The sequence below is a fragment of the Lissotriton helveticus genome, chromosome 5_1, assembly GCF_964261635.1.
Source record: "Lissotriton helveticus chromosome 5_1, aLisHel1.1, whole genome shotgun sequence".
Lineage (NCBI taxonomy): Eukaryota > Metazoa > Chordata > Amphibia > Caudata > Salamandridae > Lissotriton > Lissotriton helveticus.
In genome coordinates this window covers 1,894,875,669-1,894,902,715 of record NC_136065.1, presented here as the reverse complement: position 1 = coordinate 1,894,902,715, position 27,047 = coordinate 1,894,875,669, and the positions used below count along the sequence as shown (strand labels likewise).

The window sequence follows — 27,047 nt, the reverse complement described above, 5'->3', positions numbered from 1 at the left end:
GGAGCAATAAAGACCCGATGGGGGGTGGGCAGGCTGCAGCCCCCCAAGCCCCTCACAGGATTCTTTTGGGTTAAATAGAATATAACAAGTTTGCTCTAGCTGACAGTTTACATAATATCACCAAAACCACATAATGCCAGAGGCGAGAGGAGACTTGATGTAAACTCAGAGCTTTAAGAAGAAGGGTGGGTAGGCCATCTCAGAATGTGGGCAAAAAGACTCGCCATTTATATACTGTCACAGCTAGCTGAAGTCTGTTTTGGGGCTCGTGTTATAAGGGCTGGTATAAAAATAAAGCTGCCCGGCAGAGAACCGGTTTTTGTTTCCCCAGTGGGCATCTGTGGTTACTTGGTTGCTTTATTGTACGTTCATAAAAACCATCACAAAAAAATACAACTCACTTAGGACCGTCAGAAATACTATTCTTGGTATTTTTGATCATTAAAATAATAAGTATAGTTAAAACACTAAATAATTCTGTCATAAATGATCAATTGCGCAAAAGCTTCCTAAAACATACCTCGATTCGCGTCCTTTGAATGCTGATCAAAGATCTTCTTTTTCTAGCAGGTGAAGTGTGGAATAAATAAGTGATACAAACTGATGACCAATTTCCATTTCTTCAATACGTGGTTAATAGCCTAATGGCTGTGCAATTAAAGCAAGGGCATAATGCCGTTTTCCTTTGTGGCATCAAGATACACCAGGCAGATTCCTTTTTGTGCTCAGACAAACTTAGGTAGAATTGCACAGGTCCAGCATCTTTTAGGAAAACAGCTAATAAGACATTAAACATTTTCCACAGTTATTTTTAAAAAACCGCCAAGGTTTGGTCTCGGTCTGCCAGGAATTACGAATTCTTTGTGGCAGCGTCCGTCTGGGTGAGCACGAAAATAATGGGCAGATGGGGGTCAAGGGCGGGGCTGCCAATGTGTCCTGATGTGACCATTGTATTGGTCACAGTGGGAGCAGGTATGTGGCCTCCTCACTAAATGAGGCGTAAATCACTGCACAGCCGGGCCATCAAAGGTAGCCGTTTTTTCGTGCATATTGATTGCTCCTCCAGTGCAACACGGCTCCTACAGTGTTGCTGGGCAGGCCCCTGCCCACAGATACAGAGGGGAAGGGGGAGGAAGTCTTGGCAACTACACAGGACTTCCTCGATGTGCACCACACAGGGCTCGGGGATCCTGTCATATTTTTGGTCTTCGCAGAAGAAGTAGGGGAACGGACTTACTTAAATTTAAAAGTAGGGGGCACGCCGTGCCCTTCCGATCCCGCCCACTTCAACTACTGGGTAAAGCCAATGCGGGTGAGACAAGTCTACAAACTGAACGCTAGTCAAAATTACATTGGTCTTAATCGTGTACAACAACCAAAATTTAACATAGCCAGCTGTTAAACGTGGCTTTTTAGATTTTAAGACCAATTGTTGCTCATCGCAACAGCAACAAATTGATGAAAACATTGGCACACAAATAGGTCCAAGGATAGGTATTTACTTAGAGCAGATGCTGTGGATTGTGCAAATCCCCTGGCTTTCCAGAGTTATTTTTTTGTATATCTGTACCTTTAGGTTTGCACACCAATCAGTGAACACACAGTGGAAGAATAATCACAGGGTGTGGCTGATTGCCGAAGCGCAGATGATAAGAATAATCTGGCACTCTGATTGCAGTACTAAAGCAGCACAGCTAGGAATCTATGGAAGATGGTACAAATGTAACCACATTCTGCATGTGTATTATTCTCCCCAATAAGGTGAAGAAACGGTGGATCTAAACAGACCATGTGGAAATTTTAAAATCATTTTTGGAAGGATTGGTCACATAACCATCATCCCCTCTTCATACACGATTAGCGGTGTATTTTATTTTAACCTGTTCAGCGAGAGACAATCTTTATATATGTCCTGAGGAAGGTGGTACTTCAATAAGTCACTACCACCGAAACGCGTCAACGCCTGCACTTTTACATTTAATGTTGTCTAATACAACTAATGAGTGAATAGAATGATGGTGTTTATATACCTTGATTCCTGCTGGAAATAACCTCTGTCTGATGAATTTAAACATTTTACATATATGTCTTTGTCTCTCATGATGTTTGTTAATGCTTTTTAATGTGCAATGCTTATGTATATTTTTCTTTTTTATTGTTATTTTTAATTCTTTTTAATAAACTCTTATTGTGTTGTGTAGTTGACCTCTTTATCTCTGTGTAATATATGGTTGCTTTTTGGGTTCAGATTTGTGTCTCTATCTTTGCGGATGGTTCTGCATACGTGAGATAATAGTGTATGGATGGTTCTGCATATGTGAGAAAATAGTGTATGTTGGGTGACTAGTGTGGTTGATTGTATACTTGGTTATAGGTTGATCTTGGTGCACGTCCAAGAGATCCCTCTCTTTACGTTTACCAGTGGTACCCTGTCTCTTGGCCAGTGGGTTCGCTCCCGGTTTTGCTCACAATTCCACACTACGCCAGACCACAGTGCGTCACTGAACTCTACTGTGCACCACTTCACTCTACCCCACTTCATCCAACGCCGCTCTACATCACTCTACTCTATGCCAATGCACTGTAACCCACACTACTCTACTATGGACCTCTGCGCTCTTGCCACTGCTCTCTATGCCATCCACTGTAAGCCACTATAATCCACTCTACGAAACTGAACTCTTCGACACTCAACTCAATGCCACTGCACTCTACACCACTTCACTGTAAAAATAAACTACTCTACGTAACTGTACTCTACGACACTCCATTCCACTCTGTGCCATTCCACCCTGTGCCACTCCACTCGGAGCCATTCCATCCATTACCACTCCACTCTGAGCCATTCCACCCTTTACCACTCCACTCTATGCCACTGCAATCTACTCTGCACCACTCCCCTCAACTCTACCCCACTCTATTCTACCCCGCTGCACTCTGCACCACTTTACTAAAAAACAATACACTCTAGGCCAATCTACTCTGCATCGATGTCCTCTGCGACAATACTCTACTCTACACCATTGCACTCTACATCACTATAATCTGCATCACTCTATGCCACTGCACTCTACACTCATGCACTCTAAGACGGTACTCTGCAACACTGCCACTGAACTTTACGCCACTCTACTCTGTGCCATTGCACTCGATGCCACTGCGCTTTACTTGTGCAATAAGAACAGATGATGGACGGAATGCTGAACAAATCACACATTCACCCCCAGTCACAGATCTCAGTTAAATCCATTGGTTTTTTGCTCCCCAAGCCATTCCAGTTTGGGCCCAGCCACATGCAAATTAGTCTTGATCCTGCTCCCCATGGGAACAATCCAGTTCAGGCTGGACTGTTACCATATGGAGCAGGGTCAATACTGATTTGCATATGACTGGGTCCAAACTGGGGTGGCATATTGAGCAAAGAAACAATGGATTAAACCTATATTTGTGACTGAAGTGAATGGTTCATGTGTTCAGCATTCGGTCCATCATCTGTTCTTTTTTGCTTTTGCGGCTCTAAGTGGGCATCGTGCTCACTGTGCCACCGGATTCCAGCTGCCTGGCTGATGAGAGGTGATACCCCAAAACCGGTCTCCGGATGCTAGTTTCCGGTTTAGGAAGGACTAGGCCTGGCAGTTCAGGCTGGGCTGTTCCCATGGGAAGCAGGATCAAGACTGATCTGCATATGGCTGGGTCCAAACTGGGGTGGTGTGGAGAGCAAAAAACGATGGATTAATCCCAGATATGAAGCTGGGGTGAATGTTTGATTTATTCAGCAGTCCATCCATCATCTGTTCTTCTTTGCTACAGCATTCTACTCTGCACCACCCTACTCTATACCACTATACTGCACTCTACACCAATGCACTCTATGCCACTTCACTTAACGCCGCTCTAATCTACTGTGCACCACTGTATTTCTATGCCAGTGCATTCTACCACACTCTAATATTCACCCCTGTACTCTGCATCACAGTACTCTACGCCAATGCACTTTATGCCACAGCACTCCCCGCCATTACACTGCACTTTATGAAACTCTACTCTGCAAAACTGCACTCTCCGCCACTGCACTCAACAGTACTCTACTCTGAACTCTATGCCACTGCACACTACGCCACTACACACTGCACCACTACACTCTACTCTGCACCACTCAACTTTACACCTCTACTGCACTCTGCGTCAAATATACTATACGACACTCTTTTCTACACCACTTTCGATTATTCTGCACCCCTGCACTCCACATCACTCTACTCTATACCACTGCAATCTACGCCCCTCTACTCCTCTGCACCCTACTCTGCACCACTCCACTCTACGCCACTTCACTCTACTCAGTAACAATCTACTTTACACCACTGCACTCAATGCCATTCTACTCCACTCTGCGCCACTCCCCTCTACGCCACTGCAATCTACTCTACCTCACTACACTCTATGCCAATGGCTTCTACACCACTTTACTCAAAACCAATGCGCTCTACGTCAATCTACTCTGCACAACTGTGCTTTATGCCACTTTACTCTACAATACTCCACTCTATGATGCTCAACTCCATTAAACTATACTCCACTGCATGCTACTCCACTCTATGACACTATTCCACTTTACGACACTCTACGCAATTCTCTCTATGCCACTCCATGCCACTTTACTCCACTTTATTCCACTTTATTCTACAAAAGACTACTCAACTCCACTGCTCCAGTCTACTCCATGCCACTCCAGTCTACGCTCTACAACAATCTACTCTGCTCTACAACACTGTACACAACAACCTCTATGCTACTCCACTCAACACTCTACTACACTGACACTTTACTCCCTCCACGACACTCCACCATACCCCTACTCCACTCCATGCCACTCCATAACACTCCACTCTACTACACTCCACTTTCCTTTATCCCACTAACTTTTAGCCATGCTGAACAGCAGCCACCCTGGTGTACAACATGGCTAAAAAACATTGGCAAAGCCAATAGTACTTGTATAGGCAAGACCTATTGGTTTTAATAACTGTCTTTTAAAAGCACACACTTCAGAGCTCAGCTGTTAACTCCCTTGCAATAAAACTTAAAAAGAATAAACCTGTGTCATCAGGACGCTTGAAGGGATTCCATCAATAAAATTTCGGCTTCCAAGCACCCGTTACAATTACATATTAACAAGTGGAGCATATTTACATTTCTTTCATGAAAGCAGGCACCCTGGCAAGGCGGCTTGTTAAGCTGTCTGCCACTCCCTCGGTTTCACAGCAGAAGGGACTCCCTGCCTTACTGTTCAGCTGGAGCATTTCAACTGTTGTAATTAACCGTCCCTCCTTGGATGGTTGCCTTTTCACGAGAAGTAGGACAACTGTTTTTCTTAAATTAAACAAGTATGGCCACTTCGACCACAGGTTGAACTGGCCAATAGGTGAAGATCGATAGCGAAAACCTCACTATGTATATTTGACTAAATGTATGTACTTGTTAACGCCAGACCTTAAAAGGGTAGGGTTGGCATACTGACTGCGCGAATTAACAAATGCTTTGAGGCGACATCCGCGCATTGACAAGCCGATAGCAGTTTATTTTACAATTCCTCAAACATGTCCTTTTGCCACAGCTACACAAAAACTGCATTCTTGCACCACTAGTCGTAGGCGAAGATACGTCATGCCACGGTGAAGCCTCTGTATTCCATCCCTTCTACAGTCATCCTTCTTATTCATTCTTACAGTCATTCATAAACCAACTAGGCAAGGAAGATGGGAGAGAGGCAGTATCCGTGCCGAGAAAGCAACAAAAAAACGTGATTTTAGCACTTCTTATTCACGGTCATGACCCACACAAGTCTATTATCCTGGGCTGGGTGACTAAGTCCAGCATTGCACAACAGTGTTCTGTGTGTTATCGAAAAATAAAAGTGGAACCATTATTTTTCTTGGTCTACTTCCAGGTCTAACGTGCGCAGTCATGCAGCTTGACGAGTGCGCCAGTGCCACGCAAACCTGGAAGAATATCTTTGTGGCGCTCCCTGCAAACACGTTTCTAGGACCGCCCACAGACAGAGCTCCCAATGCAGAGCTCTTCCAACCTCAGCCCTCTAACCCGTGTTAGAACTTTACTCACCCACAGATATGCCACTTAAATGGGTGTTAACGTTTCACAACAGCAAACACTGCAACCAAACACCTCCTAGCTTAACACACTTCGGTACTCTTTAAACAAAACACACCGTACATTCCAAACACATCATGTAATGTGCTCTAAAACATGGACGACTACAACAAGGGCCTAAAAACGACACCAATTGCACATCTAACACTGCCTGAATATGTAACTAAATCACAAAAGAGCGCCCAACAGCAAATGCCTCTACCCACTGGCTACCGCACACATGCATCTGCTAGGCAGAATAGGTACTGAACGAGAAGATGCCTACGACCTCAGGCTAGCTCTCCGGCATCACCATTCACTCCCACAACCATCAAATGAGACACATTCATTTAAAAACACATCCTTCACCCTACTGACAGGGCACCTAAACACAAACACCTCTCACCCTCACACCAAAGCAACAGTCAGGAGAGGATCTATTGGCAGCGGTGGAGAATACATGTTTTATTGCCATGGATTGTTCCTATGAACTGATATCAACGAGCTAAGTTGCAAAAATGGGTTATTCCAATATTGTAAAAAAAAATCTTCAGAAAAGAAGCTCAGTTCTAAAGTACAATCCTGCAAAACCTTTTTGTAAAAACAATAATTTTATCAGAATTCTCATCATGGCTGAACCTTAGATTTACTGTAACTAACCACAGAAAATAGGTTTGTAGGTCAAGCTTTCATTACTTTACTAGCGATCTCGCTTTCTTGCAGACAGCCTTCTACTGGCATGAATGTGCACTGGCACATTTCAGGACTTTATTCTGAACTCGGTTTTAAATGTGCCTTTCCCTACTGGATCAGTAACTTGCTATTGGCCTGAAACCTCATTAGATGCAGATTCAGCAAACAGTGCTTAAGTTATAAACAAATACAAATCGTATTAAACTCTCACAGGTGGATTGGCATAACATTTGGCACACCAATCTAAAACAAGTCCTTCAAAGATTTTGCAATACTTTCGTCAGATTCATCAAACAATGCCATTGTTATTTGCAAATGAACAATCTTTTCAACCCCTTTTTCAAAAGGACTCCCTTGATGGATCTGCAAAATACCTGGAAATACCAAAGGAAGGCTTAATGTGCTAAGTCGCTACCAAATTTCAAACACATTCATCAAACTGTGCCAAAGATATTAGAAAACCAAAACATTTTGAACCACCACTTCTCCCACCTGGATCTGCATGAAACCTGAAACACCTTCACTTTCTACTTGATAACTGCCAGCCACATTTAATGCATTCATTATACAACCCCAAATTTACAAGCAATGAATCATTTATTTCGTGCTTCTTAAGAAAACATGAAATCAATAGAAAATGAATCCTTCCAAGCTTCTGCAAATTTTGCACAGAACCACAAAACAGTGTCAAAGGTATTAGCGAATTATCAATGTTATGCCTCCCCACTTTTTAACAGCCCCTCTCAAAACTGATATTACCAATAGTAATCTCAATTTTCCTATGGTAGATCAATTGAAAGGCACTTATTTTTTGGGCCTCGTTTTTTTTTAGCTTTTTACCTGCATGGAAGTGCACAAAAAACTGCATGCCAGACCTTAGCTGAGTCAGGTAAGAGTGTTAAATGTGGTGCAGATTAAACCACAGGAGCCAAAGTTCCAGATAAATATAAAATAAGCCTTTTTAATGAAAAGAGCATCTGAACGATAACTACAGTGGCATATATACATAAAATGTTTGAGTGCAGGATGGCTGAAATGGGAGAAAGATACCCTTCAATTGTGCCCAAGGCAAGGACTTGCCTGGTAAGAGAAAAAGGCAAACATAAGGACTTCACACAAGAGTGTAGACAGAGGATCAGCTAATCTGGCAACACACCAAGCCACAAATTTGTCACATCTGCAGGCATAAAGCATTTTTGTGGAGGGACACTTGACTGCCAGGATGACTTCGCATACTTCAGGAGGTAGGCAAAATACCCTCAACTGTCACCACTCAATCCCCACGCATGTAGATGCTGCTTTGGGTGCAGGGCCCGGCCCTGTTGCTGCGACAGGCGATTCTCCTGAAGGGGCAGCCTGATAGTAGGACAGAAGCCCATTAGTTTGGGATATTAGACTCTCCGTGCCTAGTCTGGAGACACTACGATGACTTGGGCCTGGTCATTCCTAATCTTTTTGAGAAATCTGGGCAGGAGTGGTATTGGTGAAAAAGTCGTACAGGAGTCCCAAGCTAAACTCGCGATGCATATATCTCAGAATGAGAGCTGCCTTGGAAACTCCAGAATGCAGAAGTGCTGACAATTCATGTCTTTGGAGATAGCAAATAGAGCTAACCAATGTTTTCCCCAGTCTCTGAAGAAACTTTGCACCGCCTCTCAATAGAGATGCCATTTGTGATCCCCGAGGCATTGACGGCTGAGTTAGTCTGCTCTGGCATTCAAAGAGCCCACCAGATGATAAACCATCAGGAGCAGCCCTTATGTTCCACAGCAATGTCCAGGGATGCAAGGCCTCTTGATACAGAAATGCAATACCATATGGTGATGGTGTTGCTAGTGAACACGTGAACCAACCTTTCCTTGATGAAAGGAAGAAAGGCTTTCAATGCCAGGCGATCGCTCTCAGTTCAAACAGACTGATGTGGAGTTGAGAGTCTGTGGAGACTGGAGTCCTCTTATCTCTACCTCTCTCCCAGATGGATGTCTGAACCCAGAAGTGATGCATCGGTCACTGCTGTGAGCTCTGGATGGGGAAGGGAGACATGTTTGCCTCGGACCCAAACGCGGTTCGTAAGCCACCACTACAGATCTTTTGCAGTGCCTTCCGATATCTGGAGCAGGTCAGAGAGATTCCCCTGATGCTGTGTACACTGGAACGGGCATTTTTTACCAGAAGGATTCAGGAGGCCACGAGATCAAGCAGCCTCAGAGTTAGTCTCACCACAATCCAGGACAGAGGCTGAAACATCAGAATAATAGCCCAAATATCCTGGATTTTATGCCCTGGAGGATAAGCCCAAAAGTGCACTATATCTGAAATAGCTCAGATGAAAGGGAGCCTCTGAGAGGGAGTCAGGTTTGACCTAAGCATGTTGATAGTAAACGTCAGCAAATGCAGAATGCCCACCATTGTCTGGAAGTGGGAGACGATTGCCAGGGGCAATTCCACCTTCAACAGCGAGTCCTCCAGGTAGAGGAAGACTGGAAACCCTGACTTCTGCAGATATGCTTCAACCTCTGACATCACCTCAGTGAACACCTAGGGGTGCTGGTAAAATCTGCTAAAAACACAATTGTTACTCAGAAAGAGGCTAAGTGGAGAGCTTCAGGCATCAAGAGTGACTTCACTAGCAAAATTAAATGCATGTACTTAATAAAAGCATGCAGGTTAAGTCTTTTGCTCCAGCCTTAAGTAGTGGGCACACAACGAACAAGAAAGAAAGGCCAAAGGGGGAGTTTGGCACCCGTGCAGTCCTTCTCTAGTTCTGCCACTTGCAAGGACTCCGGCTTCTGTCAGATCACTTCATAATTGCATCATAGGTAACACTGTACTTGCACTGTGGCATTCACTAGTTTCTACGACCCAGGAGCTTTGTGTTACAGGTAAGTACAATAGAACACGACTGAGAGATGAGTCTCCACCAGAAATTGATGGGATCACAGGTCGCTCATTTGCTATTAACTATCCTGGCTTCCCACCAATGAACAAATTCAATTTAAATCACTCCATTGCTTATGTTGAACAAGCGTTCATTTCTCACTGGAAAAACAAAGCTAGAGCCTCAATAACTACACTCCTGTTGATTCGTCAGTAGAAACAACCTGTATCGTAGACCAGTCATTGAAACCCACTGAATATCAGTAAAGTAATCTCCAAAGATCACATACATACAGGCTAATACATTAAATTAGCCCCCGGCCCACTATTACTCATATCTACCGGTCTATCTATAGTTATTGACAGAAGTATGCTAGTAATTAATTTGCTCCTGTGGAAGCGGATTATGGAAAACCCACTGGTGCAGGGTCACCCTTAGTCCACGGGTTCTTAACAAGTAAGGAGGAATCTACACTGGAGTGAAGTACAAACCAAGGGTCATTAATTAGCATTCATGAATGGGGGCTCATCCAACAAGCACCGTAGAGATACTCTAGGAGGAAGCACACCGAACGATGGTTACATGGGTTGTTATAGCAAAAGGTCACAAACAAGGGATGCCCAGAGGTAAATAGAGCTTTGGGAAGAACACACAAATGAGGTAACGGTAAGAATCAACAGCCTTGGTGTCTTGTGCAATTGTCGCACCCTAAGGCTGCACAACAACATATTCTATCTGAGTAAACTTTACTTGAGGCTTTACCATTCTCCAAGTTGCCAACTAGGGTACCTATGATGCACCACAGCTATTTTAACAAGTAAATTCATCTCAGGCGCTAAACATTGCTAGTAACATGGCATGCCATAGAGAAAAAAATGAACTGTTATAGCATACGAACTCATACAGCTGCTGCTTAATTGACTTGCTTAACATTATGTTATTTGTGTTAAGTAAAACCAGGCTCTAGTAAACATATGCACTCACCTCAGCTGGTTTCCTCACTGACCAACCTCATACAAATAGTCAGCTATATACATGAGACCAAGTTAAACAAGTACTGGCAAAACCAACAAGTCACGCTTTAATGCTGTAATGTGTGCACATCACCGAGTCTGGACAAAGAATTAACAATGAGAATACCAAAAGACTGGTGTATTCAAAAGGAAATAACAAAAAGAACTGCTTGTGTGATGACAAGATTGATTTTTACATGAAAAGTAGTTCATTGTGTATTACAGTGAAGAAGAAACAATACATACAAAAAGATAGAGAAGTTAGGCGAAGCCAAAGTCCACTCCTTGCACAAGTTAAAGTATTGGCACCAATAAGTATAGAAATCTGCACTGTCAAGCCAGATCTAATAAAAGCAGAACTCATTAGACCAGCCACTAGAATCTTGAATTCCTGATTTTCTAAATAATGTACTGGTCTTTGATTCTGTTGAGTGGTTATCATAAAAATCATTTATTTAATTAGTGATTTTGTAAAGGAATGTCGTCTACTGCTGTTACGCTTCGTAATGCAAGATTTTTTTTAACGGCTAAAAAAATATACACTCAAATCCAACAGCCGGTATTTATGTGGTGTGATCCATACTTGGTTTGTGGTTTTAAATGTAAAAAAATCATAAGATTACTATTATTAATTTATATAAAACCATTCCTCAGATGAGGCATGAAATAGCAGCACATTGTCTAGAGGGCTAGGGTTACAGATGTCACTATTCTGGACATGTCTCCAGGGCACTGTAGGGAACAGCCTCGGCCTGCACTTGCATATCCATTGCTCCCTATTACTTCTGTAGTATCTTCTCAAATTAAAGAGCATATAACAGGCAAGATTTCCCTGCTCACTTTTTTTTGTAAAGTTTATGCAAGAGAATGGCAAGTTAAGGCTGGGAATTAGGCAGACGTTTCATACAATACAGAAATCAAAAAAGCAGCAGGAACCTGCCTTAACCTTAAATAATTAGACCCCCCCCCCCAGACCTGCTCTGCTGAATCTTCATTGGTTTCCAATCGGATACAGGCTTAAATTTACAATATTATGCAATAAGCATAAAGCATTACATAATTGTTACCCAAGTACCTTTAACCATTGGCTTTTGCAATAACATCTAACAAGGACTTTGACACCATCCAGCGCATTCTAACACCATCAACATGTCCTGACATCACGTATCTTCAATAGTCTACCACCCACGCTGAGAAAGCTAAAGGACTCTTGCCAGTTCAGGGAGGATTTGAAAACATTATTCATAGACAACCCCACCCCCCTTCTGAACCTCCTTCACTTACAACTATTTTCATACACTGCTTTAAACCTGCGTCTACAGTCTAATGATATGCTCCTCCGTATATTCTCTATTCTTTATGCCACTCAACACCGACCACTTCCCTCCTACAGTTATTTGTTGTTTCTTGGTTTTTCTTACTCTTATAGCTCTCTCAAGTGGCCATTTGGTAACATGTAAGCGCTTTCTGAAACTTCTTAAAATAAATAAAAGTATAAACACATAGACATTTGATAGATTGTATTGTGCCATGTGTAGTGCCTTGAACTAAGCCTGTTTGTCAACTGGAAAACCACGTAGAGATTTATAGCAGATGTGACATGGTCCTGGTGATTGTGACCGAATAGAAGCTGAGCAATAGAATTCAAGGTTAGCAGGTGAAAGGCTAGTTTCTTATTTAATTGGATGGATATTTGTTATTATCTCAAGAGTTGAGCACAAAATAAAAGGGGTGATTAATACATTTGTAAAGTTCCTTTTTGCAGTTGATATATGTTAATCTGCTGGTGAAGGGAACTGTGTTTTTCTGAAGCACAAAGAGATTGGGTAAAATCATAAAACTGCTTTTTCATGATTTTACCCAATCTCTTTGTGCTTCAGAAAAACATAGAAAAACTTAGTACATTGGAAACTGGTATTTCCAATGTACTAAGAATGCGGCTATGAATAAAATATTGTAAAATGTACAGACATGACAGACTTAATTCATGCCTCAGGAATTTACATATTTCCATGGAGTGTGTAGCTTATTCAGATATAATTCTTAATCGTCATGCTATTATTAGGAGCCCACAGCAGTGCACAAAGAATAAAGTCACAGCACCGAAAACATTTTGAAGAAATTAAAGTGCACAACAACCTTAAAACTAGAAAGCTTTTTTCCAAGAGTCTATCAAAGAACTTTTAAACGATCAATGGTCCATCTTTTGATCTTTGCGAATTCAAAAGTATAAACTAATTATTTTCTGAACCACAAAACACTTTCATTTCCAAAATCTAACTATATACACTATCGCACAAACGTGTTTGATTTTCTTTACTTACAGTATCTTTAAATTACAACGATGTGGGCTTGTGTCTGGCACTGTAAAATTTTGAAAGTTGCATTCCCCATATACATAGGCAAGATCTTCCTTCGCCTCTGAGCTGAAACGAAGTGGAGAAGGAAAATTAGATTTGTAGACTCTTTATGGTCAGAATATCTCATCGGTCATCAAGCGTCAGAACCGAAGCAGAGGGAATAATGCATTTAGCAACCTACTGTTGGAAATAGCACAAAAAATTAATCAATGAAAGAAACGCTATTACTAGATAAAGTTCACTTTAGACCAAACATACAAACAATAAAACATTGGAATTATTGCACTCAGAATGTAAGGTGAGCAACCAACTACATGTTGCAGTATTTACGCTATATAACATGCATTAGAAAAGGCAACTGGTCGGGACTTGCAAGTTTCCGATTCTTATTTATGTCTTTTTTTTTGTTCTACAAACATATGCAATATACATTAAAAGTATAAAAGTTATAAAATATTTAAAAATGTCACTTAAAGGTTGCAGCAAGTTTGAACAAAAAAATAAGCTAAATTAACCATTGCAAGAACGAAATACAAAAAATAAATTAAAGCAGAAATCGTGCTACGTTTTATGCAGACATGTACTAGGGCAAAATGTAAATGTTGTCGCTCACAGTGAAGAGAGACGACTCATTTCTCCATGCTGTAGTCTAGGATAGGTAGAAGAAAAATGTGAATGGCATAAGAACAGACCAATGGATGAATAGAGGGGATAGAAAACAACTTCATGATGGAGTTAATATTATCACAATTAATGGATTGAATGTAGTAAATGACATGGGTGGTCGGATTTCGGTTTTGCCAAAGTGGTGCTGCAATGTGTCCAATACCGGAAAAATTAACAAGGGTTAACTGTAACCGGAAGGTTCAGAATAAATAAATATATATGCATCATACTTATAACCAATGAACAAAAGAACCCTAAAATAAATTCAGCGAGGATTCAAAATTAAGCACAGAAATCAAAAGTAATCCTGAGTAATTTCCTCATTGACACTAAATTCACCCATCAACACATTGTTTTGAATTAGACATCTAAATTTGTCACTAATAACTCTTCTAATGTCCTGTTCCAGTCTGTAGGCCTGCTGCATAAGGAAACTGTTAATGTTTTGCTAATAGACAGTCCCATTGTGAAACTGATGAGTGGTCTGCCTTGCAGATGATTATATATTTGTAATTTATAAAGCTGTTACTTAAGATTCTTATCATCGTGGCCTGTCAAATATTCTATTTGTTTTATAATTAGTAAATGTAAAACATTTTATGTGTGATACATGTTTTAGAATCAAAATAATATACTCCCATATTTCTGGAATTTTGTAAATATTCTACAACAGCTATAGTTTTGGCAAATTATACTGAATACATTGTTACTTTTGCACCTACAGAGACGAGAGTGACAACTTCCAATATAGCCAGTGAGGCTAACGTGGAGACTGGAAGGCTTAGGGGCACTTGCATTACTAAACACTACATTACCTAATATGTTTTGGCTGTGCCCCAATTTAACTTGTTGCAGATGCGGTGCCTGCTATAAAAACGGCAATAAGCGCCCTCCTTGGAAAAACTAGAAGGAGAAGTTTTCCCGATTTTGAGGTTTGTTTCTGCCCATGTAAGGGTATTAGGATCGAAAGCAATACCAGCTCCTATTGTTTACTCATGTAAAGGTGATTAACATTATTAAATAATCAGGAATTAAAAGGTATCTATTAAAACTTGTTAATGATTGCTATTCAAGAATAGAATGCACGCAGGTCAAAAACCTGATTCACCAATTAAATTAGTCACCAAAGGTCTCCAAGCAGTGTTTCCCCCCATGGGTAGTCAGTGTTCTGGTTTTGTGGCTAAAACTCAACTGTATTTTTACGACTTGTTTAATTCCTCTTGCCAGTCCCTATAAAAAGGTGCTAGCACTGTACTAATGGACAACGACAAAATCCGTACTCTTACCTCGTACACATACTACATGCTGGGCAATAAACATATGAATCCATCTTGGTGGCACAAACACAAATTGGTAAAGGCCTCCAGCCACACACATCAATTACTAACCACTACGATAAATATACAAAGTTACTCTAAAGCATCATATGAACAACATCCCCACCAATGATGATCTAGTTCAAACTGAAAAACAGATCTCAATTCGAAAATCCTCCAGAGCTTTGTCTGAAGGTATCAAAGTTCCTGGCAATGGTACAATGTCATATTAATGGCAATACAAATATCTATAACAATACATGATCTGAATTTCTTTCGAGTATGAAAGCATTGTGATACCATAGGGTTTGAGATACAGAGTGTCTAGAAATTAGACCTCAATGATCACATTTTTTAAATTCTAATTTTGCTAAATCAATTAATTATTACCAGCTAGTTTGTAAGAAATAGCATTTCCTTAAAATAGGATGGGTTAGCAACATCAACTTAAATGCTAAGCACCTATTATATGATGTTATATAAAAAGTGCTAGCAGTTTGCTTTCAAGCCATTTGGGTTTGGTTCCTGGGTAGGGTTAGCCTATTAGGCTGGAATGGCTGAACTGAGGTTGGGTCATTATCTTTTTGTTTGGGAAATCCAACAAAGTAACAAGAAGTACTTTTCAACTTGTAATATGGTAAATATTTTTCAGTTTAGAACACATCCAGTGGTGTATGGAAAATAATAATTGACTCATAAGGGTAATAAATTGCAATCGAGCCACTCAGGGCAAGGGTAAAATACACTAAATAATGAAGAGGTAGTAATTCATTGGTACACTAGGCCTAAAGAACTGTGCTCTTGTATTGATGAAAAGGAATCTGCTAAACTGTCTGTAATTAATCCTTCGCTTTATTTAATCCAGTGGTTATGTCAAATGATGTTTTAATATAGGACTTTTGGAGGGAGCAGAAAGGTAGGATAAAGGGGGAAAAAGGAGAGGGACTGAAAGACAGAAGTATAATTTGAAAAGTGAACCTAGGAAGGAAATGCAAGACATATGTCACAGGTACAACTACCCTTGAGCAGGAAAATTGAATACTAAACACATTCTGCCATCTACATTACAAAGACTGACAGTTCTATTATGAGGCAAACAATGTATCCTAGAACCCTAAATTTACAGCAGGACATTTTATGTCATGTTAGGACTACACTTACTAAGCACTTGTACACGTGACACTGGTTTCATGGTGTAGTGTAGTTCCTATATGCCCAATAGGCTCCGTGCATTGGAATAATAAACCCTGTAGATTAGACGTAGGACTGAGGTCAACTAGGTCTCTACCGAGTCTATTAAACTTAATTGTGAGTGCCAGCTAACTCAGAGGTCACTAGAAACTTTCTCGAATAAACAAGAAGGGATTAGTTTCTGACAACCGTATAACATGACAACTTTGTTTCCCCAGAATGAAACGTATCTCTAGAGTCGCGGAAACAATAGATAGTTATTTCACTCAGTCATTCGTGCATGCTTTATTTCACCAGAGTTGCTGAGAAAAGGAAAAGACGGGCGTTTTCAATAAAAGTATTTATTGAACAGTCTTATCTCTCAAGCATAAGAAATGTACTGCTACAATCGTAATACTGGTTTTAAAGTACAAGGCGTATAATACGAACAGTATTATAAAGTAGTACTGTAAAAGCATGATATGGTTTCTAAGCCATAAGTTGCTTAAAACGTATAAAATACATACAATGATAAAAGATGGCTAAAAGTACTCAACTGGTGCTTCTAAAATACGCCTACCCCGGTGTACCTAACCTAAGTCTAGTACCAGGGAGGGAGCAAGTAAGGAGTAGCTTAAGTTTAGTAATTCTCTGCCAAGAGTCGGATAAGGAATTCTATAAGAGTCTAATCAGCTCCGTACCTTTGGTTTAGAATGAAGGAGGTCTTGTACCTCTCTCTCGGAACTCGATTTCCCAGCAACCCGCAAGGGTAAACTTGAAACACTGGAGCTGGATTTCTCGGCTGGAGAAAAGACAGCGTCTCTCAGTGCGTCAGCTGGAGGGTCGGCTTCCTTCGGCACTTGCTGCTGCAGGGCGTCGGGCAAGTAGTAAGTCGATCTGCTCCAAACCACCGTGTGTTTGTCTGGGCAAATCTGGGCATATTTATACTATGAAGGTGCCGAGATTGATGTGTGATTGGACTTAATAACGTCATATAGGGACTTAATCCCTAGAAAACTCCTTGATTTCCTAGATAAATTAGCATACAGGCAAGGGAAGTCCCGAGCTGCTGAAGGCGGGTTTCTCTAAGAAATCGTTGTAGATTCTTGGAACTTAGGGGAAGTAGGCATGCCGTATTTGGGCTGCATAGGCTCAGACTAAATATGGAGATGATTTCTATGCCTATATAAGGATCAAATAAACTATACCTATATAAGGGCATGAATCAGGAAAATTACACTAGGGTCCTAGATTGATTTACAACAATGGCATGAAAGCACGCGAGAGGTGGCCTAGCAGAGCTCACCTGTTCACCTATGTATTTACTGATAAGCCAGATGTAGATCTCTATAAAAGGATAACGTGTTGAATTTAGCAAAATAGCAGGTTCAAATACCAAGAATGAACAGATCACCTTCCTCTAGTATCGACTGTGTAGCATCCAAAGTAGATCGAGATCAGAAGAAAAACTGCATATTAGGAAATATTTCTTGATCCAATTCTTTAAAACAAACAAAGTAATGTTTGTTGATAAAGTGGTGGAACAGAGAAAGCCTTTTAAATTAAATTCTGGGTTCAAGAAGCAGCAAATCAGGAATGCTAGAATGCAGGAGGAATAAGACAATTTGGATGCACATTTATTGATTCGCTGTGCTGCATTTGAATTGACTGAAGTTGTATTCTTTTACAAGTACCTTCAGTTGACATATGTACAGAAAAATACTGTAACCCAGTTGCGATACAGTAACGTCTAACAGGGCAGCTTTTCTCAACTATGGGGTGAGAGGGTAGGGTGTGCTTCAACTGTTTGATGTGATCCAAACTTTTTGATTGACATTTTCAATTTACTTCCCTGAGGCAGAAAGCCGGGGAAGCTGGGCAGCATTTTTCCATCTGTGTGATTTTTAAATTGTTTTAACCTTTTCTGTCCTACGAGAATTGATTGACATTTGCACTTTACTTCCCTGAGGCGGATAGCCGGGGAAGCTGGGCAGCATTTTCTGTCTGTGTGAATTAAAAAATTTTTTTTTACCTTTATTCAGTCCTGCTGTTGACCTGCTTAGGCGCTGTCGCGGTCTGATCTGGGGGTGAGCCGCCATCTTCTAGGGAGGTGCAGTGGTCGCGGTCTAGTCTTTCCAACCCTCCCACCCTCTTCCTGCATATATGTGCGTCATTTCCCGTCCGCGCAGCGGGCGGGCCGACGGCGCGCCATAGGCGTGCCCGTCTGCGCCCGTCCGCGCCCAAACGGGCCCAGGGGCCACAACCCCTGGACAATTACTGCGACCTAGACTCTGTTATGACTCCGATCAAATTATTGCTCTAAGGCCCGTGAGGGATCAGCTGACGGCTACTATTGACATGCTGGAACAGTTCCCACAATGCTGCCCCCACTGTCCTTTTTATTTAGATGCTCCGCAACTATGCCGTAGCCTAGCGCCACATACGGTGCTTCCTTCTCTTCCTAATTATACTTTTCTTAGCTTGAATTGTCGTTCCTTGCCCAAACATAAACATGAAATTTTGACCTTCTTACGGAGGACTCTCCCGACGCGTTTTTTATTACAGAAACCTGGCTCAACGACAGTTCCGGCCCAGATATTGCAGAAGCTTTGCCTGTTGAGTATGCTATTATGAGGAATGATCGGCCCAGGAAAGTAGGGGGTGGTGTGGCAATAATATTGAAGAACATTTACCAATGCCATCTTGACCCGGTCCTCCTAGGCAGCTGTGAGGCAGCGTATTTTAAGCTTGTTCTTTATCCCAAATTTACCCTCTCGGGACTATTAGTGTATCGTCCCTCCAGACTCTGTAAATTCCTGGCAGGTGCAACTTTCTGAATCTATAGCCTTAGTTCTTACACTGTCCAGCAACTTTTTGGTTGTCGGCGATCTCAATGTGCACTTGGAGGACCCTAAGGATAGTATGGCCTGCAATCTCATCGCCGACTTTGCCTCCATGAATCTCATTCTACAAAATAAGGGTCCTACTCACAGGGGCGGACATTTTCTAGATCCGATCTTTTCTAACAGTGTTCAATTACAGTGCTTTCCGGCGGTGCCGGTCATCTGGTCTGATCATTATTTAATTAAGTTTACTGTGGCGAGTAATGAGGTCTTAGTTAATCATAGACCCTCCGTGAGTACACGGAAGAGGGACTGGAAAAATCTTGACGTTGTCACTTTTAATAGAGCCCTGGCCGACCTTGAGCCCTTTAATTTATCTGATTCGGACGACATGGACACTGTGGCTAGTTCTGTGAACGCTTGGCTCTCTGAAGCCATTAACATCTGCCTGCCTCCTGTTCATAAGTAAAGGATAATTCACAAGTCTCCTGCCCCATGGTACAACGAGACACTTCGCATTGACAAATCTAAATATGTAAATTAGAATGTGTCTGGAGGAGGGATTATTCCATCCCAGCCGGTATCATGTATAAAACAGAGCTGAAACGTTACCACAAAGCGTGTGCCCTAACAAGGGCGAATCATGTCAAAAGATTAATCAATGAAGCAGTGAACAAATCCAAAACACTGTTTAATGTGGTCAGAGACCTTGCTGGTGCACAGACCACGGCGGCAGTTCCCCCTTTATCGAGCAGTAAATGCGATGAACTCGCCCATTATTTCACTTCTAAAATTGTGAATATATACCAGGACATTTATGTCCAAGGCAATAACAATGATCTTATGAGCCCTCTATTGTCTACGGGGAAGGACGCTGACTTCTCAGCGCCGCCCTCGGTCCAACTTCTGTCCTGACCAGATCTTTGCCCCTCAACTTTTATGGAGATTTTGAGCAAAGTTAAATCTGGTTCACCGCTCGACCCTCTGCCTATCCCGATACTTCGCTCCTTGGATTCTCTACATCTTTCTATGGTCTGTACACTGCTGAACCACTCTCTCAGTTCGGCTACTGTCCCTAGGGGCTGGAAGTACGCAATGGTTACCCCGCTACTAAAGAAACCCTCTGCGCACCCCAATGTAGCCTCTAATTTCCGCCCCATTTCGTTATTACCGGCTTTTTCCAAAATTTTAGAAAGGCATATTCATGTTCATTTGTCTAAATTTGTGACAGAAAATAGCCTTTTGCATCCTTCCCAGTCCGGCTTCCGTCCGGGTTTCTCTACAGAGACTACCCTCTTGGGCGTCACAGATAACCTTCGCCTACTTTTAGATCGTGGTGAAACGGTTGCACTGATTTTACTCGATCTCAGTGCAGCCTTTGATACTGTATCGCATAGCATCCTTCTCAGGTCTCTGGCTTCCATTGGCATTGGCGGTAAAGCCCTGGACTGGCTGAAGTCCTTCTTGTCTGATCGCACCTTCCAAATTTTTTCGCACTCATCCACTTCTAAAAGCTATCCCTCCCCGTATGGTGTGCCCCAGGGATCAATCCTTAGTCCCCTTCTCTTTAATCTTTACGTTACTCCTCTGGCTTATGTTGCACAACGTTATGGACTTAATTTGTTTACTTATGCAGAAGATTCCCAAATTGTTTTTTCATTATCTCAAATGGACTCCACCCGTCCCTCCCCTCTGCAAGCAGGCCTCAGCGAAATATCTGGTTGGATGAATCGCAACCTGCTTAAACTAAATGGTGGGAAGACCAAAGTGTTGGTTCTCGGGAATAAACCTGACCTTTGGAGCCCGAGACATTGGCCATTTGCTATGGGCACCTTACCAATCCCGTCAGAACGAGTGCGGAACCTTGGAGTAATTATTGATAGGGGACTATCCTTGAGCGATCAAGCAAATAAAGTAGCAGCCACCTGCTTTACCATTCTGCGGTGGCTACGTAAAATCTTTTGGATACTTCCCTCTAACACCCAGAGATCCGTTGTGAGTACCTTGGTGACCTCGAGGTTGGACTACGGCAACGTGCTCTACCTGGGGTCCACCAAGGCCGTCACACGCCGCCTCCAACTGGTCCAAAACGCTGCTGCACGGCTTCTTTGCGGCTGCCGGAAACGTGACCACATCTCAGAATGCCTAAGGGAGCTTCATTGGCTCCGTTTCGAAAATCGTGTAAAGTTCAAGGCCTTGAGCTTTATGCACAAGATCAAAATTGGGGTAGCTCCCTTATACCTTCAGGCCCTTGTTACTCCCTATACCCCTGCTCGTTCACTCCGCTCCTCATCGCATCATCTCTTCAGTGTACCCAAGTTTAGGCTCTCCAGAATGGGCAGAGGCTCTTTTGCAAACCTAGGACCCAGATTGTGGGACTCACTTCCCTTGGACATTCGGATGGAGAACTGCCACACACGCTTTCGTAGAGCCGTGAAAACCTGTCTTTTTGACCAATAAGCTTCTCTGGTTGGAGTTTTGTTGCACCTGTCTTTTAGCGCCGGGAAACCCTTATGGGTAGCTGTCGCGCTCAATAAATTAATTAAATAAATAAATAAAACACGCCTGCGTTACTGCGTTAAACTTGCACTACATACTGATGTCTGAATCAAATTTTACACCACAGTTTTTTACATTCTCAGCTGGAGTTGAATATAGATCTGACTCAGCTGACCAGTATTCAGATGACAACAGGTTGTGGTCACCCACTATCACAGCCATCCTATCTGTTCAACCTCACACAGTTTGATATTAAAAAAAACAATCGAGCATCGATGAACAAGTTACTTACCTTCGGTAACGATATATCTGTAAGAAACAGTAGTTAGTATTAGATTCCTTACCTTAGAATATCCCCAGGCGTCAGTCTGGATCCGGAAACTTTTGCCTAGCAGTACCCCTGCGCGTCGGTAGGCGTCGTCTGCAGGCGTCCCCTGCGGCTCCGCGTCCGTCGTCGGCGTCGTGATGACGTCGCTGGAGTATATAGACGCCGCCTCCGCGCGCCGACGTCAGTTCTTTGCACACAGCTTTTCCGCGCCAGAACACGCAGAGCCATGTAAGAACCAACACTGGTGCCATGCGAAACTAGGGCCCTGAAGGGGATGACCTTAACCCTATGTATCAGTTCGCAGAACGGGGAGGATGGGTGGGGCGGTAAGGAATCTAATACTAACTACTGTTTCTTACAGATATATCGTTACCGAAGGTAAGTAACTTGTTCATCTGAAAGAAACAGGTTAGTATTAGATTCCTTACCTTAGAATAGATACCCCAGCAATACCAACCCCGGTGGTGGGTCTGCGAACCAATACAGCTTACACCAGAAAGTCCTGGAGGACAGAACGGCCAAAGAAGCCTTCCCTCCGGACTTGACTGTCCAGGCAGTAGTGCCTTGCAAACGTGTGCAGCGAGGCCCACGTAGCCGCCTGACAAATGTCCTGCAAGGGGAATCCCCGGCCCAGGGCAGTAGTAACCGCCGTGGCCCGAGTGGAATGGGCCCTCAGCCCAACAGGAGGCTCCTTCCGAGCCAAAGAGTAGCACGCTTTGATGCACAGGACGACCCACCGAGAGATGGTCCGTTTATGCACCGCCCGTCCCTTCTTCGCACCCACGTAGCCAACAAACAGTTGGTCATCCACCCGGAACTGGCGAGTGCGATCCATATAAAATGAAAGCGCACGTTTTGGGTCCAGACTATGGAGCCGCTCTTCATCCTTTGAAGGATGAGGAGGCGGGAAGAAGGAGGGTAAGGTGATGGACTGCCCGATGTGAAAAGCAGAGACTACTTTGGGCAGGAAAGAATATCTAGTTCTCAGAACCACCTTGTCTGGATGAATGGACATTAAAGGAGGTTTGACAGAAAGAGCCTGGAGCTCACTCACTCTCTTGGAAGAGGTGATGGCACCCAGGAAGGCCGTCTGTAAAGTCAGGAGACGGAGAGGACAGGAATGAAGTGGCTCAAAGGGAGCACACATCAAGAAGGTCAGAACCAGGTTCAAGTCCCACTGAGGCATCACAAACGGAACAGGTGGATACATGTGCGTGATGCCCTTCAAGAATCTCGTTACAATAGGGGACTTGAACAAAGAAGGTTGATCAGGCAGCCTTAGAAAGGCCGAAAGGGCAGAAAGGTAGCCCTTGATAGTGCCCAGAGCAGAGCCCTGCTGGGCAAGAGAGAGAAGAAAGAGGAGAACCTCGGAGAGAGGGGCAGAAAGAGGGTCCACAGCCTTTGCTGTGCACCATGCCACAAATCTGTTCCACCGGCAGGCGTATACCGACTTTGTGGAGGGACGCCTGGCTGCCAGAATCACATCACAAACTTCAGGAGGCAAGTCAAATGGCCTCAACTGTCGCCGCTCAATCTCCACGCATGGAGGTGGAGACTGGACAGGTTCGGGTGGAGGACCGCCCCCTGCTGCTGCGACAGAAGGTCCTCCAGAAGGGGCAGGCGGATCGAGGGACCGACTGACATGCTGAGTAGCTCGGGATACCAGTACCTTCGAGCCCAGTCCGGAGCCACAAGGATAACTTGGGCCCGGTCGCGCCTGATCTTCTTCAGCACTCTGGGCAGAAGTGGTATAGGCGGAAAGGCGTACAATAGACCGCAACTCCACTCGCGCCGAAAGGCGTCGCCGTGCGAGTGCCGTCTTGGAAACTCCAACGCGCAGAACTGATGACATTGCGCGTTCTCTTCTGTGGCGAATAGATCTAACCAAGGCTCTCCCCATTGCAGAAAGAGGCCTTTCGCCACATCCGAGTTCAGACGCCATTCATGATCCACCGAGCACCGACGGCTGAGTTCGTCCGCCCTGGCGTTCAGAGAACCTGCCAGGTGTTGAACCGTCAGAGTCACGCTCTGACGTTCCAGCCATTGCCAGAGACGCAGAGCCCCCTGGCAAAGGGTCCACGACCCCACTCCGCCCTGCTTGTTGCAGTACCACATGGCGGTGGTGTTGTCCGTGAACACCTGCACTACACTCCCGTTGACAAAGGGGAGGAATGCCTTCAGTGCTAGACGGATCGCCCGCAGCTCCAACAGGTTTATATGGAGCCGGGACTCCGCCGGAGACCAGATGCCTCTGATCTCCGCCTCTCCCAAGTGGCCTCCCCAGCCCTGGAGGGACGCGTCCGTCACAACCACGTGCTCCGGTTGGGGAAGGGAGAGGGATCTGCCTCTGACCCAATCGCGGTCCGTAAGCCACCACTGCAGTTGTCTCGCAGTGCCCTCCGAGATCAAGACATGGTCGGACAAGTTGCCCTGATGCTGGGCCCACTGAAACTTCAGGTCCCACTGCAGAGCCCGCATCCGCCACCGGGCGTGATGCACCAGAAGGATGCAGGAAGCCATCAGCCCCAGCAGCCGCAGCGTCAACCTGACCGAAACCCGGGATAACGGCTGAAAGATGGGAATCAAAGCCTGTATATCCCGGACTCGCCGCTCCGGAGGATAAACCCGAAACTGCTTTTGAGAGGGACACAGGTGTGATTTCGGCACATTGATGGAAAACCCCAGCTCGTGCAGGAGGTCTGCCGTCATCTGAAGGTGGTGGACGACTGTCTGGGGCGAGCCCGCCTTCAACAACCAGTCGTCCAGGTAGGGGAAGACTGAAACCCCCAACCGGCGCAGATGGGCTGCGACCACCGCCATCACCTTTGTGAACACCCGTGGGGCGCTGGTAAGGCCGAAGGGGAGCACGGTAAACTGAAAGTGCTCGTGGCCTACCGTGAACCGCAGGTAACGCCGGTGGGCCGGCAGGACGGGGATGTGAAAATACGCAGCCTGCAAGTCCAACGCTATCATCCAGTCTAGCGGGTCTAGAGCAGCCAAGACCTGAGCCAAAGTCAACATCTTGAACTTCTCCTTCCGGAGGAAGCCGTTGACGTTCCGTAGATCCAAGATAGGACGTAGGCCCCCTTTGTCCTTCTTGGGTACCAGAAAGTAGTGGGAATAGCAACCATGCCCTACTTCTGGCCCAGGAACGCGCTCGACGGCCCCCTTGGCCAAGAGGGCCGTAACTTCCTCCTGCAGAAGTGTCAAGTGGTCCCCCGACACACGGTGGTTCTGCGGTGGCATGGCTGGAGGAGTGGTCTCGAAGGGGAGGGAGTAGCCCCTTCGGACGAGCTGCAGCACCCACCTGTCCGATGTGATTGCGCGCCAGCGGGAGTGGTGATGGCGAACCCTGCCACCCACTGGCGTCACATGGGCCTGAAAGCACGGACTAGGAGGATTTGGAGGCCGATGCTGCGGGGGGAGGTGTGGTCTGACCTCGCCGTTGTCCCCGACCACCTCCACGGCGGACTCCACGGCCGCCACCGCGTTGAGAAATGTGTTGCGGCGCGTGGCTGGCAGCACGTGTGGGACCGCCCCTTCCTTGGCCACGAAAGGAGCGAAACGAACCCGTTTGCTGGCGCTGGGTCGAGAGACCCAAGGACTTGGCCGTGACCCTGGAGTCCTTGAAGCGCTCCAGCCCGTGGTCCGCTTTGTCGCCAAACAGGCGACTGCCATCGAACGGCATGTCCATCAAGGCATTCTGGACATCTGCCGAAAAGTTGGCGGACCTCAGCCAGGCATGGCGACGAATCGCCACCGTCGTGGACATCGCTCTGCCCAGCGAGTCGGTCGTATCAAGACCACACCTGATGGAGTATTTCGCTGCATCTCGGCCTTCAATCATAGCCTTGCCGAGCTTTGCCCGTACCTCCTGCGGGCATTCTGGCAGCAGGTCCGCGACCGTATCCCACAGAGAGTGGGAGTAGCGGCCCAAGAGGCATGCGGTGTTGCAAGACCGCAGTCCCAAACTCAGGGACGAGAAGACCTTTTTTTCATACTGGTCGTACCTCTTGGATTCCCGGTCGGGCGGGGCCGACGGGAATGCGGTCTGGGAAGTCGAGGCCTGGATCACCAGACTCTCAGGGGTGGGATGGGTGGACAGGAACTTGGGGTCATCCGGACACGGACGGTGGCGTCTGGCCACGTTCCTATCAACAGGCGAACCTGAAGCGGGCCTGGACCACGTGCCCAAAAGAACGTCAGACAAGGCTTCGTTGAACGGCAGCAGTGGCTCCTGTGGGCATGACTGCGGTTTGAAGACCTCAGTGAGGATGTTAGGCCTCACGGCCACGACGAGGAGCTCAAGGTGTAAGGCCTTGGCAGCCCTCATCAACACCACTGAATATGCAGCCCCCTCCTCCGAAGCCACGGTAGGAGGCCAGACAAAGCCAGGGTTAGGAGAGTCGTCCAGACCACTGGCGTCACCCAAATCACCTGTCCAGTCCACATTGTACTGACACTCGCGTGACAGAGGGTCCTCAGACCCCTCCCAACCCTCTCCGTAATCTACATCTTCACCATATTCGGAATCAACAATGTAGACCGGCTCCCCGGGGTCCACAGGCCCCATCGGCGTCGGACTCGGCGTCGGGCGACGCCGGTCCGACTCCGCGTCCGGAGTCGGAGAGGGTATGGGGGCGGCGCCGCCCGGAGCCGGCGCCGGAGCACCGGTGCCACGCGGGGGCGGCGTCGGGGGCAACCCCGATGGAATCGGCGCCAGAGAGGCCGGTAGACCAGCCGGCGTCGACCCTGAGGGTCCCTGCGGCGCCGGGGTCGGAGCCGTCGGCGGCACCGGGGCCGGAGCACCCGACGGCGTCGAGGCAGGAGCACCCGAACCGCTAGGGCCCCCGGACGGGAGCACAGGGCCCGAAGGCGCCGTAGGCCCCGTCAGAGGAGACAGTGCCCTCATGGCCATGAGGAACTCCTCCATCTCCCCGGGCGTCGCGCCTTGCCCAGGGACCGTAGGGTATGGAGCAGGCCGCGCCGGCGACTCACGCGGAGCCGCGGGGGTGGGGCTACCCGAACCCCCGGCCGCATCGCGCGAGCATCGGGGGGAGTCGGGGGTACGATGACGACGCCCCGACTTCTTGTGTTTCCTACATGAGGAACCAGAGGAATGGTGACTACT

The 27,047-nt window shown here is 45.4% G+C and overlaps 1 protein-coding gene across 7 annotated transcripts in view; it reads right to left on the bottom strand.

The window, feature by feature from the left end:
• Positions 1 to 27,047, bottom strand: part of LOC144755958 (signal transducer and activator of transcription 5B) — a 1,707,375-nt gene that overhangs the window by 1,457,286 nt on the left and 223,042 nt on the right. For all 7 annotated transcript variants that reach the window (XM_078645393.1, XM_078645400.1, XM_078645396.1 and 4 more), the window contains one exon: positions 13,059 to 13,160. The gene's annotated coding sequence lies outside the window, so the exon portion shown is untranslated. The remainder of the gene's footprint in view (positions 1 to 13,058; positions 13,161 to 27,047) is intronic.